Genomic DNA, 20,249 nt, shown 5'->3' on the forward strand with positions numbered 1-20,249 from the left:
CCCCAGCTGACTTCCAGCCCTTTGGGCAGGGGGCTGGACTCGATGATCTCCCGAGGTCCCTTCCAGCCCTGATGTCTATGAAATCTATGAAGCCAGCAAGGCCAAGAGGGGGAAACTGGCGTGCAGGCAACCCAGGGCCTCCATATACACTACCCAAGCTTTTGCACCCTGGCGACGTCACTCCAGCTTTGCAGCCACAGTTGCAGATGTTCAACGATCTGATGCCTCACTTGGTGCAGATCTATTGTTTCATGAGGCAGGCAAGATGCCTATGTATACATGTGAGCTTTCAATGCTACCACAGACAACTACTACAAAAACAAGGTTACTCCTAGTCAGTGCTGTAAAACAAGCAGCATTACAGATAACAGGATGGATTCTGTCCCAATTACAGCTCATACAAAAGAAAAAGATGTAAAGTCAAAAAAGCAAGGAAAGGAAGTTAAGCCAACTAATTTTAAATACCTTTTATTCCTCCACCTATGCACTTCACTACCATCTACCACAGACTGCAACAGGAACTTCAACCAGTGCTTCTCCATATCCCTCTCTGAGACAATATTTTTCTCCTGAGTCACTGTACGTGTCTGATTCAATAACTGCATCTGGAGGAAGTTGTTTGGTAAAACGTGCATGTATGAGCAATAGCAGGGTAGTATTCCTAGTGAGGCAGAATTTGGGTTGGACAAGATAATAAAAATCACTGCCTTTAAAAATCTCTTCCATAATATTTCATCTAAAAACACTTTCTCCTCCCCAGGTAAACTGCACCGCATGAAATCTTTTTTCTGTTGGGGCTTGATAAATGGCTGTATTAGAAGATCAGCTGTTTTAAATCTGATGCTAGTAAGCCATTCCCTTATCTCAGCTAATTGTTTTTTCTCTGAGTGACAGATCTGTTTCTAACAGTGGAAACTTCAAAATCCCAGCAGGGACCTGGCATCCTGGGAAGGAGCACAGATCAACGTGTTCATAGTTGTGTATCATTTCAAAATATTTTCACTGTGGAACCTCTTTGTGATAATGTTACAACTATGTGACTTCACACTGTATGAAGAAATCCTTTTGCTCTCTCAGAGCCACCCTTGAGGTTTAAGCTCTGATCAGTAGATTTGTCCTTTGTGTGTGTCCTGCCATTATTAATAAAGTTCAGCTTCTATTCAATTCTCTACTTGATCAACATTTTTTAAATAAGAGAGGCAAGGTGTTGATTTTAAGGTTGATATTTTCCAAGGGGCCTTCAAAGTAATGTAATCCCTCTGGAACTGAGCGTGTAACTTCAGGAGCTTTTGAAACCACCAGCAAGTTGCTCTACAAAATTTCACCTTTTCATTTCAAAATACAGGACGAAAGAGAAAAATTAAAACTCATTTTCTCTTTTGTATAACTATTGTACAGGTCTCTTTCTAAGAAACAATTGGCTTGTACCCTGCTCCTCCATTCCCCGATACATGCTTAGTTCAGAACTCTGGGCTTTGCTCTAAATGGACAATCCAGTCCCCGTGCTTAGTGCTGAATGAAGAAACAAATGAAGTCAACATTTCAAGCAGTAATGGTAATATTTTGACAAAGTCTGTTCTTGAGATCAGGTAAGCTTCAGTGATTTAATTTGTGAAATTCTCCCTGGGAAGGCAACACCACACAATTCTCCGAACTGTGAACTGGGCTGACTAACATCATTAGTAACAGGTTTACTAGATTATGCAAACTGCCCAGAATACACAAAAAGGAGAGGGCAGGGAGCAGAGGGTTGATTACACATTTCAAGTGAGCAGGAACAATTTACAAGGGGAGCAAAACTAATTAATCTTCCCTCAAATAAGAAACCACTAATCCTAGCTTAAACACAGACACTATCATTACAAATGCTTCAACAATCAGTATAGGTATAGCCCCTTGCTACTATCAATAGTCCCACTGAACCAGATCCAACCTCTTGCGACTGCTACACTCTCCTGGCACACCATGCCAGTCTATGGCAGCAATTAACAGCTGAACCCTATTCATGGTGTTAACAGTCACTATAACCACTGTCTGACAACTCCCTCTTACAGTGGCTCACTCCCTCTTCTCCCAGCTGCTGACCATTACCCCCCAACCATTAGCTCATGACCCTCCCTGCATCTCTGATCCAGTGTAATAAGCTTGTGCCCTCAGCAACAACTCTCTTCCTGCCTAGTACCATTACTGCCCTCACTCCTAGTGTCACTTCCTGCATCTGCAGCCACCAGCATCTTGGCTGGGTACTGTCTACACTGCCTGCAGCCCAGTGATCCTTGCTGCTGCTGTATGCTGCTCACTCACACCCACGCCACCACTGTGCTGCGCTGCACCTTCAGCCACTATCACCAGCACAGTCATCCTCATGCCACCCCTTCACTTATAGCCACTGCTCTATTCACCTATTAATGGTGTCAGCTGCCATCACCATTGCCACTACACCCAAGCCACCTCCAGCATCACCCCCATGCCTCACACCCTAGCCCCCGCCAGTATCACCCCTGTGGTACCCCATACCAGAACCCCCGCTGGCATCACCAGGACACCCCCTGGGCTTGCCACCTCTCTTTGAACCTACCCTGGGACATTTCATCACAAAACACAACGACATGAATGACTTTACATCAGGAAGGCAAATACACACAGACTTATCACCTTTTAAAAACCCACCGGCCTACAATATACATCGAATTCAATTTCTTTGAACGAATGCCCTCACATTTATCTCCCGGGTGACTCAAGCACTCTCCTGGAGATTTACTTCTCATTTCTGGAGATGCCAGGGCAGCCCTGGAGGGTTGGCGCCCCTGCACCCCCGTCCGCTGCCCTGGCTATTGTCGCTCCCTCCCCGGGGCCCCGCGTCCCAACGGTCCCAACCGCCGCTCGCCCCGCGCCTCAACGGTCCCAACCGCCGATGCCCGTGCAGGGAGGGGGGCGTTACCAAACTCCCCCGGCCTCGCGCTGCCCCGGCGCCCCCGCTAGGCCAACGTTCCCCGGTAACCACGGCAACGCTCCGCCCCCGCCGGCGGCGCCGCATTGGGCGGGCAGCAGCTACCCCTGGCGGCCAGTGCGGGGAGCAGCAGCTGCGCGGGCCGCGCCCAGGGGGAGCTCGGAGCGGGTTTGCTGCCGCTGCTCTGCGGTCCCCGCCCCCACCCTCGTGCTGTAGGCGGTGCAAGCTGCCTCTTGCCTGCCCTGTGCCTGCTTGCTCTGCAGTGAGACCCAGCAAGCAGGGATCAGGCTAGCCAAGCAGCCCTTGGTGGGTTGCAAGCATTTGGCCCAAAAGCCTTTGGGCGAGGCTGTCCCAAGCTCCTGCAGAAGAAAGGGCGACTGCCATGGGACAAGGCAGGTGGCAGCATGGGCAGATCTAGGATTTTGAAAAGGGGGTGGTGCACCCTTGCCACAGCAGCTCTCCGTCTGCAGCAAGCTAGAAGCTTTCCTAATAGGCCAGGGGCTTAGGACTGGATAAGACGGAAACAAGAAACAACTTGAACTTCCTTGGAATGAGTCAAAAGTAAAATGCCGGGACGTGGACCAGGAGCTGCATGAGCCCGAGCAGACAGCCGTATGGCAGAACAAAGCGTAGCTCCGCTGGTGGAGTACAGGCAGCCCTTGACTTAGGACGTTTCAAGTTACAACCTTTCACACTTACAACATTTCTAAATTGGCAGCCAGCTTCAACTTTAGGACGTCAGTTTCAACTTTACAACGCTTGATCCAATGCCACGCCACGCCACGCCACACTAGTGAATAAGGTCACTGCATCGCTCACCTCCCCGGAGAACGTCTGTCCAAACTTCCCTGGACGCTTTCTTTAAGACAGCAGACGAGACTTCAGAAAAACCTGCAGCCAGGACTCCGGAGAAGACTCCAGCCAAGAACCCGTCAAAAAGTCCAACCAAGAGCCTTTCAAAAAGTCCAGCAAAGTCACCCCAAAGAAGTCCTTCCAAATCAATATGCTTGCTTTTTACAATATAAATACATTCGTGTAGCTATATAACTCATCTATAATTGATCAGTACAAAATTCTGGGGTATTTTTGGTGAAAATAGGGTATCGGGCCTTGGTTCAGGAACCAATCCCAGGGTTGCAGGATCAGGTGCTGTTGACAGCCACACTGAAACGTTTCGACATTGTGATGGGAAGGCAGTAGCTGTTTATTTGTACATAGTAGCTGTATGTACCTGGTTAGGTGAGAAAGCAAAGAATATAATTCCTTTTAAGCCCCCTTCCTATAGTAAGGATCCAAAGACTGTCATCTAGGTATAGTATTTACCTGGTGCATAACATAAGCACTCAACAGCATGAAAATTGGATAGTTAGGAACACCCAATCTTTGCCACCTCCGTAACAAACATAAACTGACCTCCATTAGGAATAATTATGCAATACAAGAATCTTAGATCTGACCCAAAACCCTGCTATGATAGAAAAATGAGCACATGTAACCATGGATAGGGTCGACTTATATTTTTTTGCTTGTGTGGACATAAAAGATGTGTTTGTTAGGAAGTCACATATTACAACTATGAAGAGAAGAATATATTTTAATATTTCCTTGGGAGTTCACCATGTGTGGTAGACTATAATAAAAGCTATAGTTACTTCCTGAACTTTTTAAAAGACATATTTGTTAACAAGCTTCTCTAAAATATAATAGGAGGAACCAGGAGAAAGAAGAGAACAAATATGGAAGGAATTTTTTATTACTTTTCATAACAAGTTTCTGAGGCTAGAGCTGAATGCGTCCTTCATTACAGCTTGTAGGTATTGTATCACCATCATCTGTATAGTATTAGTAGTAGTATTATTCCAATAGTGCTTTAGGAACCCCAGTTTTGGGCACAAGGCCCACAGTGCTGTATAACACAGAACAGAAATACTTGCTCTCTTTTTACCATCTAAGTATAAGAGACAACAGACAGTCCAACCATTCTGAAGTTCTTGCAGAAAGAAATTAATGAAACAGTGTTACTTGGCATGGCAGACAGTGGTCGCAGCAAAGCAGCAGCCTAGTTGTCATCAAGCTTTTCTGTAGATATTTCAGGAAAGGAGAGCTTTAAGGAGGTATTGGAAGGAAAACACTGAAGTGGCTTTGTGGATATCTGTGGGGAGTTTTTCCACAGGAAGCATGGGAGAGCACAACGGTGCTTGTTTGCCCTGCCTTACTCAGCCGTAGGAGCCAGGCAGGGCAATGCCTCATTGAAGTCAGTGGAAGTAGTGCCATTGATTTCAATGCAAACATTGAACAGGATTTTACCTTATGTGTATTATAGCTGTTAGGTTTTAGAAGTTACGTGTTCAAGTGGATAAAGCAGTGGACTGGGGCTAGAAATGAAGATATGAGTGACATGAGTTTCTACTCCCAACTTTATCACTGACTTATTGTTTGACCTTAGGCAAGTCATTTCCTGCTCTGTTTCAGTTTCCCTGTATGCAAAATGGAGATAATGATACTAACATCCTTAGTAAGACCTCTGAGATCCACTGATATAAAGCACTACATAAGAGTTAGGCATTAAAATAATTGCTTTAATATGCAGAAAGGTTATTACATACTATGTGACAAACTGTAGCAATAATAGGAACCGTACAAGCTAGATCCGTGCTCATGATAGTTGCAGGACACTAATCTCATGGTCTTTCTTGAACGCAATAAAAGGTTGCACAGGGTTCATAAATAATGTGCTTCATTGTAATTATTCTTCCATATTTATGTAATTTTTTTTGCTTCAGTTTGATGATAAAAATGTGAGTGTCTGTTGCTGACCTGTTACCCCCAGCTCTGAGCAGCAAAATAGTACATGCGGAGTGTCCATAAACTCAGGCATATGTTGCAGTTAACCCACTGTTAGGGGCTGAGTGAGAAGCATTTCTGTCTGGCTTGTTGCTGCATTTTACTGTGTGCTGTAGAAGGCCGCCACTCAGTCATGGATATTCTTTGGACTATAGACTGCTCTACAGAGACATTCGACCCACTGCCCCCCATATCTCTCTCTCTCTCTATCTATCATGCAACACTGAAATGGTTTAGATTCATACATAACAGTCATTTGGAGGGCACACAAAGATCCTTAGTAAACATGTTTAAACTGGTTAATTAACTGAATTATGCAGTTCAAGGAGTATTTTCATGTAGGTATGAGGGACTGGTAGAGGAGAGCTGGCTTATGTTTTTGGCTCTGCCTCAAATTTTTTGGATGGTTTTGGGCAAGTCACTTAATCTAGTATGTTGGTGTTACTAGCTATAAAATAGAGATGGGACTCATGTCACAGTGCTGTAAGGAGGCTTTCTGCATTCATGTTCCTTAAAGCTCTTTGAGGTTCTTAGATGGAAATGCAAAGTTTATTATTGTTTTTTATTATTCAGTCATTAACTCTCATCATTTTAGAGTTTTCAGGGACACTGGCAACACCTTTTAGTTTTTACTGTGGGTTTGACTCCCTTTGTAATTCCTTTGAAGCTACTTGATAACAATAATAACAAAAATGTTTTGCTCCCAGTTTCCTTCTGGCAAACTTTACAGTCCTGCAAAGTGCTAAGTTACTCTGTGCCATACAGACACCTTGGCTTCATTGGATGTTGACCTTGAAAGGCATTCAGTGCCTTAGGGTGCCTGTATATGAGCATGGAGGTTGCTTCGATGTGCTGTAATTACAATGTGTTGAAGCAGACTTGATTAATCGAGTCTGCTGGAGCATGGTAATTACCGTGTTCCAGCAGCCTCCCACATCTCATGTATCAGCATCCCTGCACTTCCAAATGGTGGCAGAGGCACTTGAACTAAAGCTCGTTGAATAAGCTTTAGTTGAAGCACCTCCGCCACTGTTTTGAATTACAGGGACCGGCGTTCCCTCTAAGCTGAATAGTGTGCACAGATGCGCAGGTGCGCTCAACCCATGTTGCCAGGCACGCCTGTGCAACCATGCATGCCATGCAGCTAAGAGGGAACAGTGGCGGGGACACTGATACATAAGGCACTGCAGCACTTTAATTAGACCAGCTCTCAGAGCCACTCTAATTAAAGCACCGCCTCTCCACCTCCGGAGCACATGTAAAAGTGCCATTAGACATCAGGTCCAATTATTATTTTCTAATGTGTTAATGCTCCAATGCTTTTATGTTAACTTCCTGATCCCTAACCGTAAGGTTGTGAAGTAGTGGCCTCAGCCCCGCAAAGATCTACCCAAGTACTTCTAACTGTAAGCATAGCAGGAAATTCAATTAGCTTGTGAGAAGTCTTGAATTGAATTCAATGGGAATATGTAAGCAGAAAGTGAAGCATATGCTTATGTTTTTGTAGTGATTGGGGCATGATCTGAAAAACTGATTTAGATGCTTAGCTTCAACCTATAATGATAACAAAAATCCAGTGAGACCACTGTGATCCTCTGGTTACTATCTATTCCTGGGGGCACCTAGGTTTCTGCTGGTAAAGTTCCCTAGGCACTCCATTTCTGTCAGCAGGCATGTGCAAAACTGTTTTGACATTGGTGAACTATTCGCCTATCTAGCCTCTGGGACATAATCCAGTGGGCATTCTCAAAGCACTGACTGGGCTGGGCTCAAAAGACTTTCGGGGCTGGCTGGCTGTGTCCTACATTATATTAAAAAATTAGGACATGTACTTGGGATTGGGAGATGTGCATTCAAGTTACTATCCCAATTATTTTTTTTAATACAAAATGGAAGAGAATCTGTCCAGCAAGAGAGATTGAAAAGGGTTGTCTCATATGAGCCTAATAGTCAGGTATATGGGGTATACCTGACTATTAGGCTGACATGTGAAATTCCTGACGTGAAATTCTTGGTCTAGTGACCTGGATCTGAATCAGTGAGAGTGAGAATTGGAAAATATTCCTCCACCTCCCAGGTGAGGGCCCTAAACCACTAACCTACTGCTTATAAGTGTGAGGAAGTTGATTTCTTTGATATTGCCTGACATGACCTGACTGTTCATGGCAGAAATGAATACCTTGGCTACCCTCACTGGGCAACATTGGCTACCTCCACTGTTAGAGCCATGTGCACAATCTATCCTCCCACTGAGCTACTGTACGGTTTGAAAGAGGAGTGTTGCCTAAGCAGCTGCAGGGTTTCCATTTCCCTTTCTGAATAGTGAAGTTTTTGGCTAGAATTAGGCACTTCGTTGCCTTTCAGGGTGACATCTAGGCACCACTCTTCTCTCTGGCATTTCCAAGTCCATTAGCAGACATTGCATTTGAGCTAGTCCTGACTGGCCTGAGTTTTTGTTGACCCGGATCAAAGCAGGCCCAGCACAGTCACATGTAACCCTTCCAAGCTGCATTGTAGCTCCTCTGTCAGTAAGTGGCTAGTGACACCATACATCCTGGCCAGCTTGTTAGGGAATGAACTGCAATAACCTTACTGATGCACACTGTGGTGTCCCTGGAAAAAGCGATAGCACATTTTATCTCTCATATTTGGTGGGATTTGAAGTGGGATAGTGGACGTGTATGTCTGTAGGGTCATGAGACAGAACATATTCTCCCAGAACAAATGTGACATCTATTTATGGCACAAATGGGTACTCCAGGTGGGTCTCTGCTTAATTTGCTCACACTTGTGCCTTCTTCAGCATTGAACACTTGCCAGGCAGTGCACAGAAGGCCTGGGTGCCTAAGTGCAAATTGTCTGAGTGCCTGACTAAAGGCTGAGGATTCCAGTAGGTGGCAGGCAACTAAAAGTTAGGTGTTGCAATGCATATGTCCCTTTTGTGGATTTAATGTCTCATTGGGGAGATAAAATACTTTTGTGTTACAACTCTCCTACTCTTCTTAGTTAATTCCCCTTTAATGTACAAACATCACAGTGAAATGCAGAATCCCTGGCCCCAAAAAGCATCCTTTTAAAGGAGAACACTTGTTTCCTTTAGAGCAACTCCCTGGAGCTTCTGTTTAACAGATGAACTGAAACAATATCATTCCTGTTGTTAATACAGCATTAACAATGGTACTATCCTAACGAATGTGGCATTGATTGCCATTCACAATTTATACATTCTACCTTTGGCCCCCATCCTATGCCTGTCTTGCCTATTACAGGGTAACCTCTTTGGGGCAGAGACTGTCTACTCCTCCGTGTTTGCACAGTGCTCAGTACAGTAGGGCCCTTATGGGGTCTGATTAATAGCCCTGATTTAAAATTCTAAATTATATCAAGAAGTAATGCAAATGTGGTAAATGCATATGACAGCTATTTATGCATGCAGTGGAGTGGTTTCAGCAGAAGGTCCTTATATTTCTCTCTCTAGAGCAGTGGTTCTCAACAAGGGTGCCATGAGAGTTTTTGAAGGGTGCCACATAGATTCATAGATGTAGGGTCAGAAGGGACCTAAGTAGATCTTCAAGTTCAACCCCCTGCCCTGGGCAGGAGAGAATACTGGGCTTATATGACCCCAGATAGGTAATTGTCAACCCCCCTCTTAAAGACCCCCAGGGTAGGAGCCAGCACCACTTCCCTTGAAAGCTGGTTCCAGATCCAAGTGGTCCTGACTGTGAAATAGTGCCTTCTAAATGTCCAGCCTAAACCTACTCTCAAACAACTTATGGCTGTAATTCCTTGTTACTCTGGGAGGTGCTCAGGTGAACAGGGTCTCTCCCATTCCCCGCTGGTCCCCTCTGGTAAGTTTATAGACAGCCACCAGGTCCCCTCTCAGCCTTCTCTTGTGAAGCCTGAATAAGTTCAGGTCCCATAGCATCTCCTCATAGGGTCTGCCGTGCTATCCCCAAATCATACAAGTGGCCCTCCTCTGGACCCTCTCGATGCTGGGAAGTGATAAGCAGATAAGGACAGGCTCAGACTCTCCCTGCCTGGCCACTCCCTACCTCTCTGCAAGGAGGTAAGGGAGGAAGTGGTACCAAGCCCCTGCCCACCAATAACATGCTTAATTTGATCCACTTGCCAATGATATACAGGTGCTTTGGGTATGAAACAGAGGAGTTTGGAGTAGTTTGGGACAGGAATCAGAGGGTAGACCTGCAGGAGGAAATTTATGTAGGCAGGATGTGGTCACCTAAATTGGAAGAGGTTCCAGGGAGCAGACTCTTACTCTTATTAAAAGTGTTGTGGAATATTTAATGACAACAAGAAATGAGGAGTTCAGCTTTACATCTTGACTGTACATACTTTCAGTGCTGCTCACAACTGAATACCCAGCACTACTTTCTGTACTAGCTCAGTTTTCCTTCCTTCCTTCAAGTTCGAATCTGTCCTGATTCTGCTTAGCTGATGATAAGCAATTAGATCACAGGCCAAGGCAATGAAATAGAAGAGAAAGGGGCCTGCTGCAAAGACCCACATAGGTAAGTGAGATTGCAGTGAGAAGCTATTTCTAATTTGGGATTTCCCTCAACCATTCAGTTCAGCATCGCTGTAACTGGTTTAAGATGCAAACTGTCCTTTTCAAGAAGAGATGCCTAAAATTCAGTTCCTAAATTCAGAGGTGTAGCAAGCTCATTGAGCACCTAGGGTGCAGCAGGGTACGCTGACCACTTCAGATGGGGGGAGGAGGGCAAGGGTGAGTGGAAGGGAAAACTTGCCCCCCAGGGCTACTGCTGTAGCAGTATCAGGTCCACTCAGGCAACAGCTACCCCATGGCTGGGTTCTGCCCTTGTTCATCCACCACCCCCATTACATACATACACACTGGGGAGAGTGTTGTACTTGCTCTAGCAAAGGCTCCCTGGGGGAGGGAGCAGGGGGAGCACCATTCTACTCACTCTACCTTTCCCTCATCCCCAGGATACACTGTTCAGTGCAGCACTGCCCTGCTTGGCTTTTACGGTTAGGTAAAGCAGTGCAGGGCTGCTCTTGCTGTAACAAAGACTCTCATGGGCAATTCTGGCACCCACTCCTAGTCAGCACCCAGGGCTGGTGCCCCTCTCACCTTGCCCTCGTTATGCTACTGCCTAAATCCATATTTAGGACTTGAATAAATGTCCTGATTTAAAAATACCCATCCCTATGAAGAGATGGGGTGCAGGGGAATGGCAATGGAAGAAACCATCCTTGACTGAGGAAAATAAATAAAAAAAAACAATGGTCACAAGAGCATTCCAGAGGTCCTCTGCTTCTGTTTCACTCCAGCAGGTAAAAATTTAAATGATGTAAGAAAAAAACGCTTTTTGTTTGTTTTAACTTTTATAAGCCTTTTTTTTTTTTATTGGCTTTGATAAAAACTTCACACACAATTTTTAAGGGCATTGACAAACAACTGTGTTATTGTGCATAATTTAACGCAAGCTCTTAATGCGGTGAGTTGCCAATTCATAACGCTCTCCTATGATAATCTGGTTGGGGGGAAAACCTTCTACAGAGCTAATACCTGCTAAGGAATATGTTTAAGGTAGGAATGTCCTGCTTTCAGAAAGGAAGAGAGTGGATGAACGTATGGACACAATGGCCTTTAGCCCAGGATTTAGGAGACCTTAGTTCAAAGTCTGTGTTTTGTCACAGATTTTCTGCATTAAGAAGTTATTTAGGAAATTTAGGGACGGGGAAACTCTCTGTAAACAGACAGTCACACCTCCCATCCAGGGATGTTGTGAAGTTTAGTATGTTAAACCTTGTGAAGAGCTTGATTACTGAACAGGGGGGAGAGGTGACTTCAACTTGTTGTAAATGGTGTAGACGGTGATCTACTGTTGGGTTCTGTTCATATAGCTATTTTGCTTCTAGAAGCAAGAACCCTTCAACATGTACACAATCCCATATTCAGATGCATCTTTCCTATTGCTGTTATGTTTCCACATACAAATAACAAAACATGCATTATCTTTCTAGGAAATACAATATACACTAAATATTCCTTATACACTAAGGAAAATATCAGCAAGGAAGATGGAAAGTATCTGTTTCCTCTGTTGCTTAGAAAGCTCAGGAATAACAAGATGGGGACAGCCTTTACAAGCAGGTATATGCTAAAAATTTACATAGAAAACAAAAGGTATCATAGCTTCTGTTTCAAACAATTGTGATTTTATGCCATTTTTCTTTAAATCTTTCAAACATCCCAACTCATGACTGATGTAGAATGTGTGAAAATTCAAGGTATTGGAGCCTTTTCACATGTAATCTTTCCCCCACTCCTCATTTGGATCCATTCAGAATAGCCACTCCTCACTTCACACACCCACACACCAAGTTTTTGCCAAAATAAAAATTTCTCTAGAAAGGCCTGAAGCCCTAGTAAATGGGGCTCAGGAATGAATGGGAGGAAGCTTCATGACTACAATGCTTCAGCGTGAGTCACCAGCCAGGTGACTTGGGTTAGGTCTGCAAACACATGACTCAGAATAAGTTGATCTAAGGTGCTAGAATAAAACATGTATTGACAAAGGACTGACAAATTAAATACGAGGTCCAGCCTTCTAAAAAATGGAGGAGTCATCAAAACCTAGGGTATCAGTCCCTGAGGTAACATTGGAGGGTTTTTTCCCCCCTTTACTTCTCTTCCTTTCCTAGAAAACATCAAGCCAGAACAAACAGGAGGAACTCGCCCTCAGAATAGCCAGTTCAAACCCAGACATAATAGGGCTTACAGAAATGTGGTGGGATTCGTTCCATGACTGGGCAGTTAGCATTAGGGGTTATAGGCTTTACAGGTGGGATAGAGAAGGAAGGAAAGGCGGGGGTGTGGCGCTCTATGTCAAGGAGCAATACACATCCTCTGCCAGCAGAATGGGGTCAGAGGGGCAAGCTGAAGTGCTCTGGGTCATGGTACAAGGGGGCCGTGGGGGGAGGGATTTAATGGTGGGGGTCTACTACAGAGCCCCCAACCAAGGGGAGGAGCTGGACCGGGAATTTTTGGGCCAGCTTGCAAAAGCACTTAAGGCAAGGGATGTAGTTGTCATGGGTGATTTAAATTATCCGGACATCTGCTGGGAGGAACAGTCAGCCAGGTCGGACCATTCCAGGAGGTTCCTGGCTGAGATACAGGACCTCCACTTAATTCAGGAGGTACACAGTCCCACCAGGGGAAATGCCCTGTTGGACCTGGTCCTGGCCACAGGCGATGACCTGGTAAGGGGACTCCAGGTCCTTGACCACCTGGGTGATAGCAATCATCGCTTGCTGGAATTCACCATCCAGCACAGGGTGTCAAGGGCCTGCAGCAAGGTGGTAGCCCTAGACTTCAAGAGGGCCAACTTCAACGAGTTGAGATTACTGGGAGAGGCACTGGGGTTCTTGAGGGCAGGGGAATTCAGTGCCCAAGATGAGTGGTCGTTCCCTAAGGAAACAATACTCAGTGCCCAAGGGGTGACCATCCCAACAAAAAGCAAGGGGGACAAGAGCGCCCAAAAGCCCCCTGGCTCACCAAGGACATTTGGGAATGCCTGATTGCCAAAAAGGCAGCGTACACCCGGTGGAAGGGGGGTGCTATCTCCAAGGAGGAGTATACCTCCTCTGCTCAGGCCTGTAGGGGGGCTGTCAGGAAAGCTAAGGCGGACATAGAGCTAGGACTAGCATCCAAGATCAGAGATAATAAAAAGTCCTTTTTCAAATATATAGGGAGGATGAAGAAAGCACTGGAAAATGTGGGGCCCCTGCAAGATACTCTGGGCCATCTGGTGGTTGCGCCAGAGGAGAAAGCAGACCTCTTTAACCAATTCTTCACCTCCGTTTTCTTGGGCAGGGACCAGGACTTCCCCACCGTGATGCAAGATGGACTCGAGGGGAACGCCTCCAGACCTCGGATTGGGGAGAACCGGGTTAGAGAGCTTCTGGAGGGCCTGGACGTGTTCAAATCAGCGGTGTTGAGGGAGCCAGCAGGGGTTATTGCAGGGCCCTTGGCATGGCTTTACAAGCGCTCGTGGTGCTCAGGCTAGGTGCCAGATGATTGGGAGATAGCCAACATGGTCCCCATCTTTAAAAAAGGGAGGAGGGAGGACCCGGGCAGTCTTACCTCAATCCTGGGGAAACTCTTTGAGATCATCAAGGAGCACACCTGCAATGGGCCGGCTTCAGGAATGATGCTCAAGGGCAACCAGCACAGTTTCATTAGGGGCAGGTCATGTCAGACCAACCCGATTGCCTTTTACGATCAGGTCACAAAAGCCTTGGATGCAGGTGTTGCCATGGATGTAGTCTTCCTGGACTTCAGCAAGGCCTTTGACACCGTCTCCCACCTCATCCTCATTAAAAAACTAGGTGACTCTGGAATTGATGCCTACACAGTCAGATGCATTGCAGATTGGCTCAAGGGTCGTACTCAGAAGGTGGTGGCGGATGGGTCATATTTGACCTGGGGGGAAGTGGGCAGCGGAGTCCCCCAGGGCTTGGTCCTTGGGCCCACGCTGTTCAATTTCTTTATCAGTGATTTGGATGACAGGGTGAAAAGCAACTTGTTTAGAATTCACTGATGATACCAAAATTTGGGGTAAGGTGAGCACGCTAGTAGGGAGGGAAAGACTGCAGCAAGACCTGGATAGGTCACAGGGGTGGACTAACAAAAACAGGACGTGTTTCAATATTGACAAGTGCAGGGTGTTGCACTTGGGCAGTAGTAACCAGCAGCACACATAAGATGGGAAACTCCCTTCTTGAGAGCACGGAGGCAGAAGGGGATCTTGGAGTCGTTACTGACTCCAAGATGAACATGGGCCAACAATGGTCACGGTTGGCCGGGTTAACCAGACCTTGTTGTGCATCCACAGGTACACCTCAAGTAGGGCCGAGGAGGTGATCCTCCCCCTCTAGGCAACACTGGTCAGGCCACAGCTGGATACTGCGTCCAGTTCTGTGCGCCCCACTTCAGGAGGGATGTGGACAACACTGAGAGGGTCCAGAGGAGGGCCACTCGCATGATCCGGGGACAACAGGGCAGACCCTACAATGAGAGGCTACGGGATCTGAACCTGTTCAGCCTTCACAAGAGAAGGTTGAGGGGGGGACCTGGTGACAGTCTATAAACTCACTAGAGGGGACCAGAAGGGTTTGGGAGAGACCTTGTTTCCCCGAGTGCCCCCTGGCATAACAAGGAATAACGGCCACAAGTTGTTGGAGAGGAGGTTTAGATTAGACATCCGCAAGAACTACTTCACAGTTGGGGCGGCTAGGATCTGGAACCAACTTCCAAGGGAAGCGGTGCTGGCTCCTACCCTGGGGGTCTTTAAGAAAGGCTTGATGCCTACCTGTCTGGAGTCATTTGAGCCCAGTATTTCTCCTGCCCAGGCGGGGGGTCGGACTTGAGGACCTACAAGGTCCCTTCTGACCCGACTTCTAGGATGCTATGACTTATAACTTTCATGACAGAGAGCGTATTCAACAGTCTTTTTCACTGAACTGAAGTTACAATTTAGGGAGACCCTGTGCTTCAGGAAGGGACATATTATGGTTGGCTCATCTAAGAGCAGGAGAGCCAGGGCAAACTATAGAGTCATATCTTTACCCATTATTCTTCATAAGGAATCCCTTTGTAATGATTTTTAGTGTCAAGGCCTATCTTTTCACCAGTATAAGGAACTCTACATAAAGTAAAATTACTGTTTTATTTTTATACATTAAGCTTACACAGCACCTGAGCGCTTTATTTTTATTTATCTATAGTGCAGTAGCAACCGAAGGTCCCAGTCACAGATCAGATACTAGGTGATGTATACAGTACAAAAAAGATGGGAAGAGCCCACAAAACCCTATGATCTAAGTTGAAGGCAAGAGACAGTAGGTGAATATGACAAACATTTCCTTGGCTTCCCATATCTGAGGAGACAAGATCAGTCAGTGGAGCGGATTGGAAAACCCATTTTTTCCCATTCAAATTTTTTCTAGAAAATTTTGGGGCTTTCTGCAAGAATTTTCTAAATTAAATGAGTTTTCATTTGGTTCAAGACACTTGATAAGAGCAATATGCCAGAGTACCTCCCTCTTTTTTCAATTTTTTTCCACTGGGGGAGGGGGGAAAAATCAGTGTGAAAAATAAAAACTGTGAAGCAAAAAGCCAAAAGTGTTTTAGATTCCAAAAATAAACATTAAAAATTGTTTTAATTGGAAAACAATTGAAAAATTAATTTTATTTTGAAATATTAATTGGAAACAAATATTTTCAGTTTGAATTTCTGGTTGGACATTCAAAACACTTAAATAAAACTGACAAAAATATTTTTCACCTAAAAATATTTTGTGGTTCAAAAAATTTGGCCACCTCTAATAAACAATATAAGCACTGAATATCCTTTGCCTAATGATTGTCAAGCTTTTTGGAGACCTCAACAGAAAGGAGAGTCTTAAGCATGAATCTGAAGAACAAGGAGATACACTCAGTAAGAGCTATGAGGCTAGGGGGCAGCAAGAAAGAAAGCAGAAAAGCGCTTCTTCAGAAATTTGAAATGGATGATGAAGGCTGGCACACTGACAGTGTTAGTGGGACCCTAGATCTAGTGCATACCCTCTGGCAAATGTGGAATGATTCCGGGAAAAGGCAGATAGTTTCTATTTGATGCTGTAGAGAAGGAGGAACTAGTCAAGGGATCAAAGTGGGGAGTGATGTGGTCCAAGCAATTATCAAGGGGAATGAAGTACAGTGACAGAATTAGTTGCAGCTGAGCTAACGGATGTCTCATGTCAGTCCCATCAACGATATGTTGGGTTGTTTTAAGGAGATCTATATTCTCTCTGGATTAAGCTAGAACAGAGGAATCTACTTCATCTAAGTGTGTCTGGTTCACTGGGAGCTGTGCCAAAGCACTCGTTTATATACCAAGTCTCTTTGACAACAAAAGTACAAGGGGGGGGAACAACCCACAGAGAGCTTGCCTGTGGCCAGGGGTGCTGATTACCTAAAGCTGCATTCTAAATATTCCAGAAGAAGCTGGGGGCAAAGATTTCTTATGGTGATATCTTTTATTGGCTCAACTGCATTGTTTGGATAGTTAGACAAGCTTTCAAATGCAAGAAGCTGGGACATCGCATCCTAATGATGCAGTCAGGGCTTCAGCAGTCAAACAATCAAATCAATCAAACACAAGCACAGCTTTAATGCTAGTAGGAAAAATATGTTCCATGGATCAGTAGTATCAAGTGCCCCACTTGCTCTATATTAAACTTGCTGTGATTTGTTTCTTGAGCTGCACCTGTCTCAAGTTCAATACTTGTGTGTGGGCTTGAGTAGGTGATAGCTCAGCCCTCTTCCTGTTTACTCCTCTCAGTGTAATGTGGACAAGAGGCACTTGAAAAACAAATGTTACAGCTGAGTAACAGAGACTTAGGCTTTAATAAGGTCACTCACTCTCTCCTGACTCACTCCAATGGAAATGAAGTCTTATCAAACATCTAGAATGTTATGAGATGATGTCTAAATCGTATTATAATCATTACATTTCTAATAAGGGGAAGAATGGAACTACTGGAGGTTGTAAGTAGAAGTTCCATAGTCAAGAGAGAGAGAAGCATTAGAGATAATATGGTTTTACTGGTTCTAAAAACCGTTTACTCAGTATTAGGAGAAAGTAACATATCTCTGGGTCTTTTTCCACCTGATGAAGCAAGCCCTCTGCTTACCAAAAGCTTATGCTATACATCTCTGAATATCTGGAGGGGATAATTTGGAGAGTGGTTGCTAGACTACTTGCAAACAACAATATTGTTCCATTTGAACTCTGCATTCTTCTTACAAAAAATATTGATAAACCAAGTTATGATGACCTCTTGTAGCACTGTAGCTTTCTATTTCTATTACTTAAAGCTTGTAAATATTTTCCTCTGAAAACCCAAACCCTTAACATATTTTAATCAATATAGTTCCACTTTAAACCTAATATCTCAAAGGGTGAACACATGTGCACACACCCAAGTTAAGGAAAGCTTCCCTAAAAAGCTACTGCATTTGTTTTTGCTTGTTAAATAGACTTTACAAGGCTGCAAGCTTCCAGACCTCTGGGGAGCCCTGAAGGCTGGATGACAAACACTCTGAGCTGAATTCAGCCCATGGCACTGAGGTTGAGCACTGGGCTAGAGCAGAGGTCCCCAACCTCAAGGCTTGGTGGGTTGGCTACTGAACTGGAAGCGACCGGCATACCGTGGACTGGCAACCAAGCCCTTTTTATATTGAGTATAAAAAAGGGTTGGCTGCTGGTGCACAGTATGCCGGTCACTTCCAGACTGCAGTTTGCCAGTCCACAATCACTTCTGGTCCACAGTCTAAAAAGTTTGGGAACCACTGGGCTAGAGTATTTCATATTCCTCTTCATGAATGAGGCAGAATTATCCTCCTGATCTGACGTTCAGTATGTTCTACTAAGGCTCTTATGCTAACAGCAGACTACCAAATACAACTTTACTGTTTTTCAGTAAGATTCACTCTTTTTGTTCAAAGGGCAGTCCAACATGGTCACAGTACAGACCTGTAACTACTTGTTTACTTAAAAAAAGACCTGAATGATTGAGGGTGACATTGAAGGAATAGAAAGTGGGAGCTCTACCATGCCTAGCCCATTCATAACATTTGACAAAGTAGGCTTTTGCCTATGAAAATGTGTGCTTTTCTGAACAAGTTAGCCTTGAAAGTGCCACTCTACCCTGCTTTGTGAATGCCTAGTATACGCAAATGAGAGGTCTCTCCTTATTACAGTCCTAATTTATCCTTCCAGAAAGTATAGGATTACCTCAACACAGATAAACAAACATCTTCAAAATGTTCTTATTACTTTTAAAGGAAAAATTGTAATGCTTAACTCCAGTACATTTCTGATCTCTGGCCTAATTTCAATTCACTTCACCATACTGGGGGCAACTTTGAGTTACCCTGAAGCACAATTATTCCCTGCTAACATAAACAACTTTACTTTTCATTTCCTTTTTCTGATAGAAGCTAGATGTTCATTATAAGCTTGATTTTTATTTTTATTTTTTTTACTTGCATATCAAAAACCTCAGCTCAAATATCTCAAGTCTACACTAATTCTATATTAGTTGAAACTCAAAAAACTTAAAATCTGCATTCTATATCAGGCCAATTATATAATCTATTAAGGCTTGATAAAGCATCAATATGGACATGATTTGAGGACTTCTTGGAAAATTTGCTTTAGCCAAGCTGTGCTTTAGTTAAATCAGTTATCAACCTCAATACAGCAGCAATTGGATGAAACTAAATGGGTTGCACTCTACAGGAATTCGGACAAAATGATCTAATGAATGCTTCCGGACTTAACCTCTATGAATAAGTTCCCCTACTTAAAACTTGACCCTCACTCTGCAAACACTTAAATACGAGACTGTTCATTTAAGCCGCTTGGGACATTGCACAGAGAATTAAGACACAAAACTAAACAGCCTAAATTGAATTAGCCCTTGAGAAGAATGTACGCGATCTGAAAATGCCACCATGTAAGCCCTCAAAGGGTCACGGGACAGTGCTGTTCTGCTGCCACGGGGGACCTCAAGCCAGGCATGCTGTGAAGACAGGATGCTCTGTGCCACCCACTGAACACAGCAGGCTTTTCTGTGGTGCTGGAGATGTAGCTTTGCACTTAAAAGCTGCTGACCCCTAAAATACCATGACCAGCAACTGGCCAGGTGGCAAGGGGGGAAACTTGTTAGGAAACAGGAGCGCATCACAGTTCTGATAAAGGGGCTTTGGCCACTGAAGTTATTTTCGGTGGTGAAGACAAAGCCCTCCTACAACCTTGGCCTACGATCGAGTTCCCGCCGCTGCTGGAGCCTGCTCCCTCTCTGGTGAAATCACGCCCCGGCTCAGGCATAGGCGTGACAGGATTCTGGTATCAATAGACCTGGCTAAACAGCTTTTGGCCTGACACTCGCATACAGACGGAACAATATTTCCATCAATAGTCATTCAAATTTATATACAAGAGATATAAAAGAATAAACAAATCCAGTATGGAGGTAAGGAAATCCAAGGCAAGGGGTGGCTGCTGCAGGAGTGGGGGGCACTGCTGGGAAGGGTGTGCCAGGAAGGGGGACAGAGGGGGGCAGCCCGGTGCCGCCGGCTGCTCCCTCTACCCAGGTCCTGGGCAGGGCAGGGGCCAGACCACGGCGGAGTCAGGCCGAGCCGGGCTCCACAGGAGTTTGGGGATGGGCAGCAGCACCGGGCCCCAGGCGCTACCGGCCCTGCCCCTCCACCCCCAGCCTGCAGGGCCCCAGCTCCTGCAGCAGCCACTGCACACTTGCGCGTCCTAAACTGATTAAAAAAAAAATAATCGAAAAAACACCCCTCGCTTTGTGCAGTCCTGAAAACGTCAGTGGATAAACACTGAAACATGCGTTAAAA

The 20,249-nt window shown here is 45.0% G+C and overlaps 1 protein-coding gene across 3 annotated transcripts in view; it reads right to left on the reverse strand.

The window, feature by feature from the left end:
* Positions 1–2,958, reverse strand: part of CCDC83 (coiled-coil domain containing 83) — a 36,602-nt gene extending 33,644 nt beyond the window's left edge. Inside the window, exon 1 of one of the 3 annotated variants that reach the window (XM_019530393.1) lies at positions 2,942–2,958. The gene's annotated coding sequence lies outside the window, so the exon portion shown is untranslated. Of the gene's footprint in view, positions 1–2,655; positions 2,822–2,941 lie in introns of those variants that run through there. The other 2 variants (XM_019530394.1, XM_019530392.1) reach the window with 2 other exon arrangements.
* Between the last annotated feature and the right edge of the window lie 17,291 nt (positions 2,959–20,249).

The sequence above is a fragment of the Crocodylus porosus genome, unplaced genomic scaffold, assembly GCF_001723895.1.
Source record: "Crocodylus porosus isolate Cpor-Errol unplaced genomic scaffold, CroPor_comp1, whole genome shotgun sequence".
Classification (NCBI taxonomy): domain Eukaryota; kingdom Metazoa; phylum Chordata; order Crocodylia; family Crocodylidae; genus Crocodylus; species Crocodylus porosus.